This window comes from Ambystoma mexicanum, chromosome 9 (genome assembly GCF_040938575.1).
Source record: "Ambystoma mexicanum isolate Mex_15411 chromosome 9, UKY_AmexF1_1, whole genome shotgun sequence".
Lineage (NCBI taxonomy): Eukaryota > Metazoa > Chordata > Amphibia > Caudata > Ambystomatidae > Ambystoma > Ambystoma mexicanum.
The window spans coordinates 32,630,454-32,650,398 of record NC_090931.1 but is presented as its reverse complement, the minus strand read 5'-3'; the positions used below and the strand labels follow the sequence as shown (position 1 = coordinate 32,650,398).

The following is a 19,945-nucleotide window of genomic DNA, read 5'->3' as shown; positions in this document are numbered from 1 at the left end:
CTACTTCCAACGTCCAACAGCAACCTCTTCCTCCTCAACTTTGCTGTGTCTCCTCCTGCCCCTTTCTTCCGCTCCCTAGTTTTAACTTTCATTCCTAAACTGTTCCTGTCTTGGCTTCTCACCCACCCAGAATTCCCGCAGGTCCAACTCCTTCCCAGGGTTGCTCTCTGGAGAAAGCCTTAAAACAGGGTGTTGAATGGAACCCTCAAAATCACGCTGAGGACAGGAGGTGATCAGCCACCCTCACACTGATAAATAAAGGAGAACCACCTCCCTTATGCTGAGCACTAAGAGGACCCCTCCCTTTATACTGAAGACAAAAAGGGACCCCACCTCTTTTTACTGAAAAGTAGAAGACAACTGTCACCCTCATACAAAGTACAAGGGGAGACTCCCTATACAGATGACTAGCATGCAACCCTTCCCCTTATACTGAGCAATAGAAGTGAAGCCCCCTTAGAGTGAGCACCAGAAGGGAAACATCACCGTCCTGCCAAGAACTAGAGAAGACCCCTGTATACTGATGAATAAAAAGGAACCATTACCCTCAAACGAGAACAAGAGGAGAAGCTTCTCTCCTCTTACACTGTGTACTAGAGGGGAGTCCTCCTATTTATTCTGAGGACTACAAAGGGGCCAACACCCTAATACCAAGAACTAGAGGAGACCCCCCACAGCCCTTCACACTTGTTATACTGGTAAATAGAAGTGAACTCTTGCCTTATACAGATGAATTGTATGGAAACTTCCCTTACATTGAGAGCTAGAAGGGACCTGTCTCTTTCGCACCAAGAACTAGAGAAAAACCCTACCCTTCATACTAAGGATTAAAAGGGACCCTTTATTCCAATGACTAGAAGGCAACTGCACCCTCGCCTGTGGGGCACATTAAAAGGCCCCAAACTGAAGGTCCCTTTCACATGAAAAACAGGATCTTTAAACACTGACACAAAAATAGCTTTGCATGTGTATTTGCAGTTTAAATGTGAAAAATGTATCCCTGCTAACGTCAGGGAAAAAGATGATGTGTGTTGATAAAAAGTAATGTATATTATGTTTCGCATGAAGAATACCAGCAAACATATGAAAGAAAAGCCCACTGATTCCATGAAATGGTTTCTGTAGGCCAGATGCAGACCCTTTTGCTGGCCGCGGGACACATATCACAAAGAACTCCCCCACTGGAAGGCTGGTTTTTCCATCCCCCCAGCAGTTTACAACTGCAATAAAATGTGGCCTCTGAAAGGTGTGGAAACCAAGTGTCCTTTAGACTTGCTGTCTCTGCAAGAAACTTTTGCCTGGCTGATGAATAACCAGAATGTAAGCAGGGGGCGTAAACATGGGGAATAGCATTAAGGGAGGCTGAAACTCCAACTTCAACGAGCAAACAGTAAACTTCAAAAAGACTCATAAAAAAACCTCACAGACTGTCAGAGAGGGACAAATGGCTGGATGAAGCAGATCTCCCATTTGATGAAAATACACATTTACAATTAATTTAAAAGAATTATTATAACTTAGGCCTTTTTTCCCAGCAACCATAAATTGGATTTCTTTTAATTTATGTGTCATTTTTTCTGTAATTTCTAATTTCCAGGGTGATATAAAATGCATCCACCTGTGACTCAGGGAACTGTAATGGCCATCTAAAATGGGTTTCTGGCTGATCTGAAAATGTTCTAAATGTGAGAGTTGGTGAACGGGTGTAGAGTAAAATTAGGAATATGGGGAATAAATTGCATTTTTGTAATAATTGTTTATTCTGTAAAAACAGCAGAAAATGCCACACAGCTGTGCCAAATGGTCCGGACCTGGCTGTCATCTTATTACATTTCCCATGATTAGCTGAATCTATGGTAGTTGTGAGAAAAATTATGAAGTTTTGCCACATAACTGTATTTTTGGCAAAATTTGACATAAGAACAAATGGGGATTGCAAATGGGAATTTCCATATGTCTGCTCCAAACCCCTAAATCAATCCTTACAGGGAGGCTGGATTTGGGAGGAGAGAGAAGGGTAACTGTCTAATCCTAGTTGCAAGAACTCTTGCAGGGTACTCTCCCAAGATTGTAAACTTGATGTTGTCATTGTTGCTATATAAGGGGGAATCCACGAGGAGGAAGGGACAGAGCTGTTGAAATTAACCATCAAAGAGAGCTGATGAAACTCACCATCCGACAACTGCAAGGAAACACCAGAGGAGATTGCTGAGAGTGCATCTGTGTGGAGCTGTTTATTTCTACAAAGCCCTAAAAAAGCTGACTGGAACCTATGGTGGGGAGCAGCATGCCTTCCTTGAGAGTGGAGTGACTAGACCCTTGAATTATCTTTCCAGAGTGTCCTGACATGCAGTGGGCTTTCCTGACTTTAAACAGAGGCTTTCTGTGTAAGCAAAACTGAGCCCTGGGAAATCAAAAGGTGAGGCTGTCTGCTTGCCATAAATCATTTCCCTTTATAGTGGGTGGAGGGGCAAAACTGTGTAGACTTCCCCAACCCAGACCATCATAAGGGGGGGGGGGTCTGAAAAACAAACCACTAAATCACCCTGTGTTTATATTAAAGCAAACGTGGGTGAAATAATAATTGTCATATGCATGTGCACACATTTGTAAAAAAATAAACTGCTATCCTTTTAAGTGTGCAGCAAAATCGAAACTGCATAGCACTACATCTATAAATGTGTTTACTGACCAGCGCTAATTATTTCTTGAAGTGAAATTTGTAGAAAGTCAAGAATTGTGATTTGTGTTCTTTTCAACTCACTTTTGTGATTTATTTATGTTGAGAGAAGTTTGTGTTGTGCCACGGATAAAGTGGTGTTTGATATTTCAGTGTGAGTTTCGTAACATCTAATCTAAATAAACCTAAACATATTTCATGTATATTGGCCTGGTTCTTGGCTCATTTGTTGCTCAGAGGGAGGGAACCCATGGGTATTGGATAAATTGGAGATAAGGCTGAATAAAAGATCTGTTAAACAGTTTGTTGCGTGAGGCCTTGAGTGGGGAGGGAAGGAACTCACTGTGTTGAGGGTGGCCTCTCAATAAACTCTTACAAATTGGGGGCACAAGACCGGGATTTAGCTAGCTATTTCCGGCTCATGACAAAGTGAATTAGGGCAGACTGTTCATTTTGATGCAATTGCATTTAGGTGGAGGGAAAGTCATCTTTCTTTTGTTAAAGTGCTGCAAGGACTTGACCTCCGAGTTCCAGAGAGGTGTATAGGTGTAAAATTAAGATTGTGTAAGAATTGATTTGTGTGAGGAAATCAAACAGGAACAAGGTGATATTTCCCTTGCATAAAGAACATTTTATTAAGGTACAAAAAAGACATTGGGCCTCATTACGTGGTAGGCGGTAGCCATGGCGCTATTAGCACCATGGCTACCCCCTTACCGCATTGCGGGTCCGGGTTCCCGAAATAGGGACTTACCGGGTCATTCCAACCTTGCAGGACCCGTTAAGTCCCCATTCCGGGAACCATTCCCCATTCCCATTCGAGCCCCCACAGACGTTGCAAAAAGGACCAATCGTGGTCTCATGTCATGTGAGCCAAGGATGGAAATAGAGTTGAGCTTGGAGTGCTAGAACAACGATAGTGCATGCTCGCACTCCCTTATATTCCCAGAGACAAGAATACTCTGCAAGGCCAAGTTCAAAGATAATCTTCATGGCAGAAGGCATGGGTGATGAGAGATGATGGGCTAATTGGGTGGGGAAGTAATGTCAAGTCCACCTCCTGGCACCTTGGTTTGAGCTTACATGCTGCTAAATGAACCGAATGTTCCAGACATGGCACGAGCTTGCCAACCAATTGTAGAGGGCCATATAACGAAGGGCCTTATAGTTAAAGAGCCAATGATATACCGTGTACCTAATAGTGTTGAAGATGACATGTTTTAGAGGTAGGCATGAGTTGTCCACCTGACAGTAGATATTCAATCACAATCCCACCCCTTATAGAAAGTGTACTTAGATGTTCCCCTTGGGCCTATCACAATCCCTTGTAGGTTTTTCTCATTTACCACCTAGTATGACATCACATACAACACATTTTTTAGTATATAAATGTGGTTTTATGTGAAATGTACTGAGAGCTCGAGCAAACGTCTGTTGATGTCCGTTGTAACTCCCTGTTTTGGATAATTGTTAATAAAACAGCACCTTTGCCATCTTCCTGAGTTGATTCGATTATTTGGTGTCAGAGTTATTCTGCATCCCCATCCATTGCATGCACGGTACCCAAAGGGCCTTACGCCCACACTACTGTACAAATTGGTGAATCCAGGGAGCATCTCCTAGCTAAATTATTTCTTAAAGGAGAATGGGGTGAGGGCAATCCAAGAAACTGGCAAACCAGAATTGTGGGCGAGGTCACTTCAGTAAACAATGATATTTGGCTTGAAGGTGGAAAGTTACACCAGGCACTTGAGGCATTTTATATGAGCACAACTGCTTGTGATTAACAAATAGCTCAGATAACTGCTAAGTTATATTTTCATTTGCTGTTAGTGGAAGAGTGTTGGCAAAATAGTGAGGCTAGTAGGAGTAATCAGACTGGAGACCTGTCACGGGCCTAGGATCTTGTTCAACAACTCAAGAATGAGCTGAAAACACGGTAGGACAGAGGGAGAAATGCAGCTCACTGCGCTGCAAGATATTGTAGGCCGTCTTCAAGGACAATTGAATGACCAAATTTGTCATAATAGAGGGTTGTTAGATGACATTGTGGCCCTCAAGCAACACATCAAGACCTTAGATAGGGACAATCGTCAGTTTATCATTATAGAAATTGAGTCACAAAAGGAGTTTGAGGAAATGCACCAAGGTATAAGTACTCTGAAACAACAGAGGACGCAACTGATTCAGGAAAAAGACCTCTTGAATCAGTATAACTGCGTCCTATTACAGAGGATAAATCAGTTGGAAATGGATCTGACCAGAATTACAGAAGAAAAGAATGATCTTGAAAGTCGTGTGAGACGAATAGAAGCTGAACTATCAGGCACAGCGAATTGTAGGTATGAGGAAGAGATTAGACTCCTAAAGGAAAAGCGCCTTGAATATGCACGCAGCATACAAGGCTCACAGAGGTGAAATGAATCACTTCAGCAGGAGGTTCAGCAAACAAAGGATTAATCAGGCCTTAGGGTCAGAATTAAAAAGCCAGCTCTCTGACTACCAACAGCAAATACATAAATAAATAGAGACACAGGTGTGAGAGCCTCACCAAGGAAATAGAAACTTATGAGCAGGCCCTGAGGCACCCTGACCAATCAGGATATGGGACAAGGCCCACTGATAAAGGCGAGGCACCCATCCCAGCAGGGGCCCCATGCCAGTCATTTACAATCTCTCGTGCACAAATGGGAATTGACCTCATGCATGCCACCTATCAAGAACTGGGTGACATAAGGCAGTTAGACTTATCCAGGCCTAGCCCAACTGATCCAGAAAGCCAGTCCCTGTCTGATATTGATGAGTATTCATCTCTACCGCACAGAAGGGAAAGTGGCCAGACCTGTGTGTCCTGGGAAGTAAGGAATAATATGGCAAGTACTTCAGACCATGAAAACTCTTATGATGAGAAAGTCAGGGAGTTAAGGTTGGATGAAGATGCGACAACAAAGAGACCACCTTGCCTGCTTTGCTGAAGGAGAAAAGCCAGACACTCAGCCTAGGAAGGGCATTCTAAAAACCTCTGTGTATTCAGGGGAAGGGGGGTATTCCCCAGACTCCCTAGTAGGAGGGATGAGGAAACTGGGTTCCATCCTGGGCCTAAAAGGAACTCTGGGAAGTGTGACCCTCCTGAGAGTTCACTTTTGCCCAGGTGAGAGGAGTCCAGACTCAGTGGTTCTGGGAGATATTCCCAGTTTCATAGAGATAGGGAGCGCCTAGAAGACAGGGAAGGGAGTACCAGTAGCAGTTCTGAGTCAGAAGGTGAATGGACTCAGGTGCAGAAGAAGAAAAAGACGGGGAAAGAGAGCAAGGATTTTGTGAAAGACCCAATAAGACAAATCCAGGCCATAAAGAGTTTCCTGACCCTATACCACAGGAATGCCAAGTATTCGATATGGGAGAACCTGGAACTTTAGGAGCAGATGATGGCTACATTCCAGATCAGGAATGATGGGAATTGTATAGCATTTACTAAATGACTTTCTCACCTGAGTACTCCAATTTCTTTGCAGGACTGGAGGACCAGGATCATTAGAAATATAAATGAACCACTCATGGGGCGGCCTTTTTAAATCCTTTCTCCTCACACAGAAACCCAGAGGAGGCCCGTAAGGCTGCCTATAATGTACAATGTGGGGAGGATCAGGCGTCTAGGGAATTTGTGCAGGAGCTAAAGCGCGCATTTGCTGAGACTTCCTGGCAGGTCAACACAAATATGGAGTTCATAACGGCATATTTCAATGCTTTCCCCAAATACACCCTGACTCCGTTGGTGTGTGATTTTCACAAGCATAGGGACCTGGATTGGGCGATTGAACAGGCCACCAGGATTTATGAGGTTCAAAAGCCTGCTGAGAGTAAAATTACCACCAAAACCCCCAAACCAGCTAACACAATCCTGCTGCTGCGAAGGTGGTAGAGGTAAAAACTACCAGTCCATTGGATCTGGAGATGGGGGGGCCTAAAGGTAACCCTTCTGCCAACAAGCAAAACAGAAGAAAGAAGGGAACCCCCAACCCCCAACCCGGCCCAATCGAATGGTAGTCAGGCAGGGGCCCAGAACAATGATCCCCCTTTGATGTTGATATTTTATTTCTATCGCGCTCGCACACAAATGTTTCAGAGCGCAACAAGGCAAGGGAGGGGAACAGGGGAGAACAAAATAACGATCTTACTAGGCCCAGTGACATTGTGAACGTGCAAGTGCATGGGAGAGGGAGAGGGGGGAAAGTGCATGAAAGGGGTCAGAAGGGGAAAGTGCGGAGTAAAGAAGAAACTGATAAATAATAATAAATAAATAAATAATAAAGGCAACAAACAGTGGTAGTGCAGCCAGACAATTGGCAAGTGCTGGGTTTAATGCAGCAGACAGGTTAGGTCTTATAAGTGCAGGAAAAGGGGGGTACTGTATGGGTACAGATACAGACCCCAGTGCAAGGGGTGGCCCGGAGGCAGTGCGGGAAGGTGGCAGGGTGAGCAGGTACCTGGGCCCGAAGGACAGAGGTTGGCCAGGTGCACAGTGTCAAGAGAGAACAGATCAGCAGGGGAGAGGGGGAGCGAAGGCAGAAGCAAAGAGGAAGGTCTTCAGGTGCTTCCGGAAACGGAGATGGTTCTCCTCAAGTTTTAGAGTGGCAGGGAGGCTGTTCCAGAGGGAGACCCCAGCCGAAGGGGAGAGATCTACCCCCAGCTTGTTTCTTTGAAAAATGACTGACCCTGAGGGAGTTAGATGTAGAGGAGCGAAGAGCTTGAGAGGGGAGGTATTTGCGGAGGGATAGCTGAAGGTATTTTGGACCCAGGTCCCAGAAAGCCTTGTGGAAAATGCAGAGGGTTTTTAATTTAATCCTTGCATCCACTGGGAGCCAATGCAGAGATTTCAGAGCTAGATAGATACGATCCCAGGGATTGAAGCCAAGGACAAGTCTCACAGTCCTGTTCTAGATTAGTTGCAGAGGGCGGAGACTAGAGGCAGGTAGATTTAGAAAGAGGGCACCTATATAACCCCTAGCTACAAAGGTACCAAACCAATCCTGGGGTATGTATACACTCCCCCAGCTAAAGGGTGGGTGGGCTAATCAGGTAAGTACTGCCCCGGGAAACATACTTCCACACTTCCCTCAGGAGAGAGGTATCACCCCACCTCCCAATCTGAACTTTTCCCCCAGATACCCCCCGAATCAGAACTTCCAAAACAATCCTCCTCTCTCTCCCCAATTCCAGGACAATAGATCCTGGAACACTGGAAAAGGGAGATTCAGGATGGAAGATTATGGGGCAATTTCCAGTACCCATGCTACTCCAGGAGAAGGGACAGTTACCCCTTTCAGGAGCAGCAGAGGTATGACTTGAGACCTCCCTACCACCCAGACAAGGTCTAGCAACTGGAACGGCAGGTTCAGAAACTGACCAATAGTCTCATGCAGAGGGCTCAGTCAAACTCTCAACCTAACCCTGCTTCACAGAATTCCTCAACACCCAAGTCTGATGTGCCAGGGGGGAAATGACAGGAGGAAACCTTTAACAAACCACAGGTTTCTGAGGAGGGGGCCCGGGTGAGGCGGGGATGCCAAACCCTAGAGTAAGCTTTCTTTCTCACCCAGACAAAACCCCTGAAAACCTTTTGGCATGAAAGTGTCTCTTCTACCCCCAAAATGTTAGAACCCAAAGAGCAAAGGTTAAGTAGGAGAGGCCAAAAAAGAAACCACTTTGTGGATGAACTCTGGATCATCCCCTTTGAAAGAGAAGAATCTCTGGAGGATTCAGGTAAGCAGACCTTCTCTTTAAAAAACGGGGTATCCCTCCCAAAGAAAAATGGGTCCCAAAAGACCCTGAGTGGGACGGGGTAAGTATGGAGACCGACCCAGAACAAGAAACTCTTCAACCCTGAAAAGGCGAACCAGACAGAATTGAAACAGAGGGGGGGTGGGTCCTTTCTCCAAACAGGTTCTGAGAACTGTCATCAGGTAAGGTGGACAGCCAAGGAGCCAGGGAAAAGGAGGATTCCCCAACAACTCCCATTGCGATTTGCAAAATGTTATTTACAGAGTCCCGAACTCGGACACGGAAAATTGCCCAAGATCAGCGTTGGAGTTCAACATTAAGAATAACTCCCACTTTCTTTGCACCTTAGAGGAGAAAGGAGGCCGATTTTATGCACCGGTCAAGGTGCAGGGTCAATGTGAATGATCAGCTCTGGTGTATACTGGATCGCAAGCCACCCTCCTGTCCAAACAGGCATTTGACCAACTACATTCAGGACAGGGGGAGTGCCACCAAATTCGCCTCACACCACTTCTCAGACAACTCCACAATTAAGATGGGAATTATATTTCCGTCGAAGGGACTGTAGATCTGGAAATAAAAATTGGACGGCACCGGCTGAAACATCCAGTAAGAGTTGTGACTCCAGAGGGCAAACCTTGTTTACTGGGGAATGATCACCTGAGAAGGTTCTCACCTCTGATTAACTGTGTAAACAAGGTCCTCTGGACTCAGACTAATCTCTGCATAAAATTAAAAATGAGTACCAATTATGTGAGCAGGAATGATACCCGGCATTTAATTGATCAGCGTTCTGAGAATGAACAGTTCCATTTCAAGAATAACCAAGTTCCAGACAGAACTGTCATCTCTGTAGGAGAACAAACTGGTGATGGGATTCTTGAAAATCAACCTCCCCCCCAGTTTTAAGTGCAATCCACACTGGAAGGGAACACCCTAAAATGTTACACCAGTCCAAAATCAGAAGAAACATTGAGTTCTGTGAAACCATACAAGGAAGTTTGCTTCAATAATAAAAGGAGCTCCATCAGCGAACAATTATTCAGGAGCTCCCAAAAGGTCAGACCATTCCCAAATTTAAATTGATTGACAAGTGGGAAACAGGTCTGGAAACCTCAAATTCCAATCATCTCATGCCTAGCAGGTGTATGCAAAAAATGTCCATTGGCAACAAAAGCATAGAACATAATTGGTGGGTCGTGAGAGATGTCCCTTCCGCCTTTTAACTGGGAAGTGACATTCTCAACTGATTCGCATTCAATTTGGACCTAATTAATAATAAATCCTGGTCCCGACTGGGGAGTAACCCCATGGGCTTTGACAACATTGAAAAAGCATTCCAGTCAGCTGAATTGCTGCCTTATGCCTTTGAAGTTCAAGTGTGAGAAGAGGTTACATCCCGGGACGGGTGTGACAATTCACTCTTGCCCCTCAAAATTAAGCAAGGACAGAACCTCAAACATCAGGAAGTCTATATAAATCTAAATTCCCATCTCCAACACCAAGGTTTGTATTTAAATCCGACACCCACAGTAGACCTAGAACACAACACCACTTGAATATTGGTGGATAACAGCAACCCTAGAAGTATCACTTTGGGCGCAGACACCTTTATTGGAATGGCAGTTGATGCCCAACATTATTCTATTGATTTAATTAATGAAATTATGGGACCAATCCCAAAAGACTGTTTTGACATAAGCGATGGTATTCCTCCACAAAAGATCTTTATTGAGCATGCAGGGAATTTCCTGGTGTACACCTCCTGCTCCTACAGGGTGGGAGAGGTGACCTGTGACATTAGGAGAGAGGAGGTAGTGTTCAGTTTCAATGAACACTACCTTGAATGCCCTGTCCGGGTCAACACCATCAGGAGATCTCTCCACCCAACTAGAGGATACCGTTGAAATTGCAAAGCCCGAGGTATTTCCAGGTATCAAGCAGATGATTGAGGAAAGGCTCAATCTTGCTGATGCCTGTGAAACCGAGGAGCAAAGACAAAAGCTAAAAAAGGGCTTCCTGCAAATCCAAGATATCTTTTCAGTGGATTTATATGACTGTGGACGCAGATCTATTAATTCAACCACCATACCGCAGACCCCAAGATGGCGCCAGTATTTGTGAAACAAAACCGGTTACCTGTTGCGTCCATGATGTCACTCACAGAGATTATTAAGAACGTAGAATCCTGTGGGATATTTTGTCTGATCCACAGTACCTTCAACAACCCGGTACTGGGAATCCTCAAACCAAACGGCCAATGGAGACTTTGTGCAGACCTGAGGGATTTGAACAAACGGGTCCACATGTCAAGATGGCCCCTTTCCTACATCGATCAGGACTGGCCCAGATCCAAGGGTCAAAGGTGTATACCGCCAATGACCTGACCAAGGGTTACTGGACATTACCTGTGAGTAGGGAAGGCCAGTACAAGCTTGCCTTTACTTTCGGGGGCAGCACTACACATGGACCTGAATCCCCTTTGGATACATAAACTCTGGCAATGAGTTCAACATCTTCCAACATAAGGCGATGCCCGCTTTGGCTTAAAGGGGCCTATTTGGATGATGTTTTGATCAAGAGCTCAACTGTGGAGGAACATATAGCAGAAATCCAATATGTTCTAACCCAGTAGCAGAAAGCCGGAGGAAAACTGTCCTTTCAGAAGGCACAGTGGTGTTGGATCTGAGTGAACTTCTCAGGGCATGAGATCACCCCTAAGGGTCTTAATTCCCAGGCATTCAAGGCGGAAGCCTTCTTGGACTCACTGATTATAGTCGAACATTCATTGAAGGCTACGCAGAGGTCACTCGACCTTTGGCCCATTTTTTAAAGGCCGGAGTCAAGTGGGAGTGGGGTCCGGAACAAGCCGAGGCAGTTAAACAACTGAAAAGAAACCTTTCCCCAGCTTCCTTGTTTGGTTTACCCCATAAAGAAGTAGGAGTTATTCTTGGAGATGGAGTTCTCGGATACTTGCCTGACAGAGGTGTTGTATCAAAAGCACGACAAGGTCAACAAAGTCATCTCGTACATGAGAAAGACTTTGTCCTCTGGGACGGAAAAATGCAATGACTGCAAGAAGGCACTCCTGGCAACGGTGTAGTCGTTAACAAATTACTGCCTATTCCTCCAGGGGGAGCACATCATTCCAGAGTCCTCACCAACCCTTGCAACATCTCCAAAGTGACAGAATTTGGGCAGGGAATGTTAGTCATTCCAGAATTACTTCCTGGATTCTGTCAATACAAGGCTTTCCTGTGGAGGTCAGATATGGCCAAAACAAGAAGAGTCCCCTAGCGCAAGGTCTGGCTGACTTGCATGACTGTGCTCAAGAAAACTGTCTCAAGGACGAAAGTCTGAGGACTATGGATAATATGAAGGCATACCTTAATTCCCCGCACAAAGTTTATGAGGAAGACATGTGTCAGGGGATACCCACAGTTTTTGTGGATGGGTGCTCCTACCTTGTTGATAACAACGGGGGGAAAGAACTGGTGGCTGGCATTGGGAATGCCTGGGTGAATGATACCCTGGAACCCTCTGCTGGTTATAAAATAGGACCCGAAGTAGTCAGGTGGCAGATTTGATGGTGGTACATCAAGACATCCTCACTGCGGTGCACCACCAACTCAATAAACTGGTCATAATCACTGACTCTGATTATGTCAGGAATGGGTTCATGGAGCACCTGATTAACATGAATAATCGAGACATGCTTTGTGCTAATAATAAATCCCTAAAGCTTGCCAAAACGATCCAGACAATTGATGATCTGATGACCACCAATGAGATGTCATCTATTGGAAGAAGATAAGAAGTCATTCCAAGGTAGAGGGGCCAGATTTCAGTTGTATTTGTAATTGTTTATTTGTAGAGCGCTTATGCACCAGTGAAGTGCTTCAAAGCACGGTACAAGGGAAAACAGTAGTCATTCTTAGGCCTTGATGTTTCTGAATGATCTAATCAAAATTAACTAGTATACTAGGCCAGAGGCATTTCTACTAGTGCAAGTGCATGACAGGAGGGACAGAGGGTGGGAGGGGCAGAAGGGAAGAGCAAACCATCACGCACCTATGCACAAGAGTTTCAGGTGCGACCAAGCTAGGGAGGAAAGACAGAGGGAGGACAGGACAAAACGAACTTGCTAGGTCTAGTGCATTCAAGATAAGACTGCAGATAAGACTGGGAATGACCTGGCTGACTAGAGCTCTGCAGGGAGATTTCATAGAAAGAATTGCTGCTGGGTGAAATCCAAGTTGCCGCTGTCACCAGATCACAAACTCGTGTGACTAGAGAACCCTCGACTGCCCACTGGAGTAAAGATACCCTAGATGCAGATTTGATAACTGCACAGAAAGAGGACGTGATCATTGGGAAATATCGACACATTGAAGACACCGTAAGCTTTCCTCTAACAAAGGTGTTGGGGTTTCCTGTCTTTTGTTAGCCCTGCGACCAGGCCTCTCCTCTGCTTAAATTAACTCTCATCGGTATGCGTCACTGCGTCACTTTATTCTCCCCTTCATCAGTAATACCACGACCCACGACACGTGCTGCAGGAGAAGCTCGAGCAGTGTATGCTCTTTGTGCCAGTAACACCCAAAAGGTGAGCAGTCCCAAGAAGGCCTGTGTACTCTCAGCTGTTCACCGCATCCGAGTTTTCTAATTTGGCATTTGTTTACATTCCATAGAATTGTACGTCCTGAGGCTGCCTGCCTGTTTAATGGCCGCTGTCGTCTCGTTTACGCCATGAAATCGAGGTTATTGGGCTTGCTGCTTAGCAACAGCCATTGTTTTTGAACACACGATTTCCGCCGGTAGGCGGAAGCCGGCCCGTTCTGCGGAAGGCCCACAAAGGAAAAGGCCCTGTTTGCACCTGTTTGCGCACTGGAGCACGCTGCCAGCCCTACCCCTTGCCATTGCACCTACTAGGTAAGCCCCACTTTTAGTCTCACTGACTCTGACTGTCCTACTGCCTCACGCCCTTCCAATGGCTACCAGTAACTCACGAAGTTTCTGAACATTGATTTGTACTCCTATTGTACTGTGCCCAGTCTGCCCCTCGGCCGCTCTGACGTCAATCTTGTCTTAACTGCTTTGTGCTCACCCATTGCCCCGGAAGAACAGCCCGCTCATTTATACTGATCACCTTCGCAAGATCACTTCCCTTCAGTAACACATCACCTGCCACACAGCACCTGCTCCATCATTTGCCTACCAATGTATCATACTACACTATCCTGCCATCTTATACACATAAATGCCAGCACACTCCCTGTACCACCCTCATACAGCACCTCCTCATTGCACTAACATTCACTCTAGCCATCCTCTGGCATACCGATCCAGCCATAATGCCAACCTCCAACATACACCCCGCCACCCACACTCCCCATCAGCCTGCGTGTTTAGTCAACACTTCCCCCACAAGCAACCCCACTGACCCTCCAAGCTCCCAAACCTTCCTAGGATCCATGATCTCTAGGCTCAGGGTATGCACCGAGCCCGCTCTGTACCCCAGCCTGTCTAACCCCACAGCCAAGAGAAATAACAAACCTGGCTCTCACACAACTATCACACACGTATCATCACACAACACCATGGCCAAGCTCCTTCATGGCCAGCCACCCCCCTTGGGTTTTCTCACCCAATCCACTGGCACACCCCCACCTGACACCACCAAATTTCTCCATGCCTGCCCCTCCCTAGCCACCTCCCTCCTCTGCCACGCTAGCGCTTCTCACCACACATCCATCTTTAAAAAAAACAGTCCCGCGCATGCCCTCAAATGTGCTCTCATCAATGCTCACTCCCTCCCCGCCCATGCCCTTGAGATTAACGACCTCATCACCACGCATGATTTAGACATACTTGCTGTCACAGAATCTTGGCTCCACGAGGCTTCCGGCCCAGCTATCTCCCTCGCCCTCCCTCAGGGATACTCTATCCTTTGACAGGACCGACAGCTCTCAAAGGGTGGAGGTATAGCCCTTATATCTAAGGATACACTCTCAATTAGGTGGTGCTATCACCCTTGGAAAGGCAACAGCGACCTCCTCTCAGCCAAACTGTCCCTGTCCCCCAATTGTACTTTAAACGTACACATCATTTACAGGCCGCTGGGCACAGCCCCGACTTCCAAGGGCATCTCCTCCATATTCTAGGCAACAACCTAAAATGCTCCACTAAAACCATCGTAGTCTGAGACTTCAAACTAGGTCTCAACGACCCAAAGGACAAAGAGGCCTTAGCCCTAGCCAAGGATATCTAAGACCTAGGGTTTTCCCAAAAAGTCACAGGCCCGACTCATTCTAAAGGCTGCACCCTTGATTGGGTGGCAGACTTAAACTGCTCATCCACCGTCTTGTCCAACATGGCTTACCCGTGGACTGGTCACAACGGCATCCAATTCACCGTTCCCACCGATCCTACCACTAAGGTACTCGCCTATGCCCCTCCAGCCATGGTCAGAAGTTCCCATAAATGAACTAAGGACAACATTCTTCCCTTCCTGGATGTCCCAGAACTTAAACCCCCTTTCGCTAGTGACCCCAGCTCACTCACTAACATCTACTCCCACACTCTCACTAGAGCCATTCATGCCATAGCCCCGATCGAAGCCAAAAAGGAGAACAAATCTATGCACACCAATTCTTGCTTCATGGAAGACTTAGTAACCCTTTGCACCAGCAAACTCCTTGCTCTAAGCAACTGGCAGTCTAAGCCCAGTGATTATACTCTAGAAGAATTCAAAAGCCTATCAACGCAATACAAAAAAGCTATATTCAAAGCAAAGTCCAACTCCTTGAACCAAGGTATCACTGATGCTAACTCCAAATCTAAGGAAATGTTCTCTATCTTTAAAGACCTCATCACCCCGTCCACCAGCCCCGATGAGATCACTAAAGACGAAGCCTGGTGAACAAAATTAAACTTCTCCAAGATAAAATACAATCTCAATGAAAGGCACTCCTCAAACACGACCATCTTGCTACACCTAGCACTGCCCCTCACAAACCCTCCACCCCTCTCTTCTCCTTCAGGGAGGTCTCAGAACAGGAAGTCACAAACATCTCAAACCATCCTTGTGTAAAGAAGACATTTGCCCTCCTAACATTATCAAAGACTGCGCTGATTCCCTGGCTCCTCTCATCACGGCATTCATCAATGCCTCTTTTGCCACAGGTACAGTCCCTTCCAACCTAAAGAAGCTTGGGTCCGCCCTCTTCCAAAAGAAAACCTCCCTGATCCCACTTCCCCTAATAACTACTGTCCTATCACCACTGTCCCTTTCCTCCTTAAGATCCTAGATAAAGCTGGCCATAACCAGATCCAACACTTCCTTGACTCAAACGCCATCCTAGGTACAAGGCAATCAGGTTTCCTCAAAGGTCATGGCACCGAAACCGCCCTCCTTGACCTTAAAAACCAAATAACTGAGATAATGGACACAGGTAAACCAGCTCTTATGTTGCTCTTGGATCTCTTGGCTGCGTTTGATCTCGTTGATCACAAAATCCTTACCTCTCATCTGCAGCTCACTTCAGGCCTCCTCTTGGATAACCTCATTCCTAAAAGGCAGACCCATGAAGGTTTTCTCAGATCAGGCAAACGTAGCTCCCGCCACTATCCATTGCGGTGTCCCCCAGGGCTCCTGCACAGCGCTACTCTCTACAACTGGTTTACAAAGCCACTCTTCGCCAAGCTGGACTCCCTTGGCATAGCTTACACCAACTATGCCGACGATACGCAAGTACTCCTGCCTCTCACTGGATCTTACGACCAAGACTCAGCAGCCCTCTTCCTAATATATACCACTATCCAAGCTTGGATGGCAGCCAATGGTCTGTGCCTCAATGGAGACAAAACGGAGATCATCCTCATGGGCCCCAAAGAAATCCTGTCCAAACTCAATCTAAAATACTGCAACTTCACCATCGACAATACCACTATCCCCATCTCCTCCTTTGTGAAGACCCTTGGGGTCTTCCAAGATTCCACTCTGTCAATGACATGACAGGTCAGTGCCATCGCCTCAGCCTCTGCCCACACCACCAAACTAATGAATAGCATTAAACCATTCCTATCCAACCAAAACTGCCTTTCCATCGCTCGAGCCTAAATTGGAGTTGCACTAAACTATTGCTATGTTCTCTTAGTAGGTACCTCGGCCAGAAATCTAAATATGCTTCAAATAGTCCAAAACAACGTGCTCAGAGCAGCCCTCAGTATCCCCAAAAGAGACCATATCACGCAGGCTAGACGGGCCATCCACTGGCTCCCTGTGAAGGAGAGAATCACCTTCTAGAACCTCACCTTAACGCATAAATGCTTAAGCCTCTCTGCCCCACCCTACCTAATGGAAACCATCATCAGAGATACCTCCTCGCGTCCTAAGAGAAGTCGTTACGCCAACCAACTGTGCATCCCGCCCGTCAAAAGAGCCAAAGCAGGAGGGATCGGTTTTCCTCACTTAGCTCCTAAACTTTGTAACGCCTTACACAACGCACTCAGGGCTGAGACCTCTCTGATAGCTTTCTGCAAAGGCCTCAAAACTAAACTCTTTAACTAACATAAACCCTCCTCCTTCTCCCTTTACCCCCTCCCCTATCGTTACTCTGCATGCTTCTGCACCTCTATGTAACCATATACGTACATCTGCCTCACTGTCATGTAACTAAGATTTTTTTTCCAGTAACCAGCAACAATTTTTTGTCTGTAACAGCGCCACGATGCCACAGGGCTGCTGCGAGCTTTATAAATGTTAATAAATAAATAAATAAACTGCCACAAGCAGAGCCAACAAATGATCAAGCCAGATCCATGGAGCCTTTGTTAGTTAATTAGGCTGGCCATGTCAGGAGGAAGGTTTTGCCCTCCCCCTTTTGATATGCCTTGGTGTACTCCTGGGTGTCACATTCCAACTAAATGTGACAGGGGGACTGTGCCTATAGGGTGTGTCCACCCAGGGTACACAGGTGTTGTGCGGTGCACATAGGAAAATGCCCCACACATTTTCCAGAGGTTGATCTACCATCATTCAATTTCATATAAAATTTCCAAAAAGCCCAGGTGAACACACACCCACCATGTGGATGGTTGAATTCCTCACAGGAGTCTGCTTGCCTTAAAGCCTTTTCCCTTTATAGTTTGGTGGGAGTTGGAGGGGGTAAACTGTGTAGATCCTTAGCCTACTTAACTAAAAAGATTCATTTAATTAATTACCCATTTGGTGGAACGCTACGGGTGATTTTTGTTAACATTTGAAATTAACAAAGCTCACTTCCCGGTGTGCGCTGAAAAACTGTTGCCTATAATTTAATTGGGTAATCCTTTTTGTACTGTTGGCCCCGACTTCTTTAAGGAAGAGGGGTGTCTTTGTTCTTAAATGAGTCCAATCTTTTTGTCCAAGTTTCCTATAACACAGGACTTTAAGTGGGCAGGGGGCTGAAAATCCTAAATTCTTAAATCATCCCAATTTCTACCACCCAGCTTCCCCACACAGGCCTTTCCGTGGAGGGGGCATCTAAAATCCAAAGTTCCCAAACCATTTTAATTTTTCTGTCAGACTTCCCCAACCCAGACATTAGTCAGGGGGGGGTGGATGGGGTGAATGCAAACCGCTAAATCGGGGGCCCTCATTACAAGTCAGCCGGTGGACCATGGTGCTATTAGCACCATGGTCCATGCCGGATTCCGCCATGGTGGATGGCGGAATTACCGCCCCATTCCAAGGTGAGTGGGGCAGTAATTCCCCATTCACCATTTGCCCTTCCCCATTCCCATTTTTGCCCCATAGGGCATAATGGGGATGGGGAAGGCGCTAATTACGGCACCATAATTAGCACCAAGGTCACTTAGCACCTTGGACTTTAACGCCTGCAAAAAGCAGGCGTTAAAGTGTGAATCAGGCGTTAAGGGTTAACGGCGCCGACGGCGCCGTTAAGTCCTTAACACCTGACTTGTAATGAGGGCCCCTGTGTTTATTTTAAAGCAAAAGTGTGGGTGAAATAACAATTGCCATACGTATTTGCGCAGATTTAGGGGCCTCATTGCGAGTTTGGGGGCAGCCATGGTGCTATTAGCTCCACGGCTGCCTCCAAAACGGGCTCCATTACCGAGTTCCTTCAATGAGGAATAACCGGGTCATTCCAACATTGGAGGACCCAGTAATTCCTCCTTGAAGGAACCATTCCCCATTCCTATTTGAGCGCCCATAAGGCTCAATGGGAATGGGGAGGGAGGTAATAACGGGCACATTACAAATGGCCCGTTATTACCTCCCTCTTCCCCTCGCGGGACCCGGAAAGGACGTCTGGTTTTACCAGACGTCTGTTCCGAGTCCCGCAAAGGGAACCTTGTAATCAGCGGTCCCGTAATCAAAGGTGCCAGTCCCGTACCAGCACCCTTCATTACGGGACTGCAAGGGTCATAATGAGGCCCCTAAAGTGCGCAGGAAAATTGAAATTGCACAGAATTACGTCTATCAATGTGTTCACTGACTAGCGCTAATTCTTTCTTGAAGTAACATTTTTTAGAAAGTCAAGAATTGTGATGTTTGTTCTTTTCAAATCACTTTTGTGATTTATTTATGTTGAGAGAAGTTTGTGTTGTGCCATGGATAAAGTGGTGTTTGACATTTCAGTGTGAGTTTTGTAACATTTAATCCAAATAAACCTTAACATATTTCCTGTACACCGGCCGGGTTCTTGGCTCCTTGGTAGCTCAGGGGGAGGGACCCAAGGTGTATTGGATACATTGGAGATAGGGCTGAATAGGAGAATCCGCTAAACAGTTTGTTGCGTGAGACCTTGATTGGGAGGGAAAGAACTCCCTGTGTTAAGGGTGGCCTCTCAATAAACCGTTACACGCCCCGAGAACTAGAGAAGACCAACCGCCGCCTAAGACTGACGACTAGAAGGTAACTGTCACCCTCAAACCGAGGAGAAGCTTCAACCTTATCCTGAGGACTAAAAGGTACTGTCACCTTCATAATGGGAACAGGAACAGAGAGCCCCTCATACTAAGGACTTAAAGGGGCCCCTCGCTTCCTACTGCGTAATTGAGCAGGACCCTCCCTGTTATTCAAATGACTAAAAGGGAACGGTCATCTTCAAACTGGGACCAAGAGGAAACCCCCCTGGAAGGTAAACATTGCAGTAAGAATTAGAGGAGATGCCTCCCCCCCAACCTCTTATAATGAGTAATGGAAGAGAAACCCCCTTGGGGTAAGGGCTAGATTGGAAACATCAGCCTCACACGAGAACTAGAGGAGAAGCTTCTCTCGTACGCTGTGGACTAAAGGAGAGCCCTCCCATTTATTTTGATGGCTAGAAAGGGACCATCACCCACCAAGAACTAGAGGTGAGCCCTCCCCCCACCTTATTATACTGAGAACTAGAAGGGAACCATCACCCTCACACCAAGAACAGGAGAAGACCTCGCGGTCAGACTAATTACTCAAAAAGTAGTCACCCTCACACTGGG

The 19,945-nt window shown here is 46.3% G+C and overlaps 1 protein-coding gene across 1 annotated transcript in view; it reads right to left on the bottom strand.

Moving 5' to 3' along the window:
- Positions 1-19,945, bottom strand: part of B3GAT1 (beta-1,3-glucuronyltransferase 1) — a 404,607-nt gene that overhangs the window by 160,254 nt on the left and 224,408 nt on the right. The gene's annotated exons all lie outside the window — the stretch shown is intronic.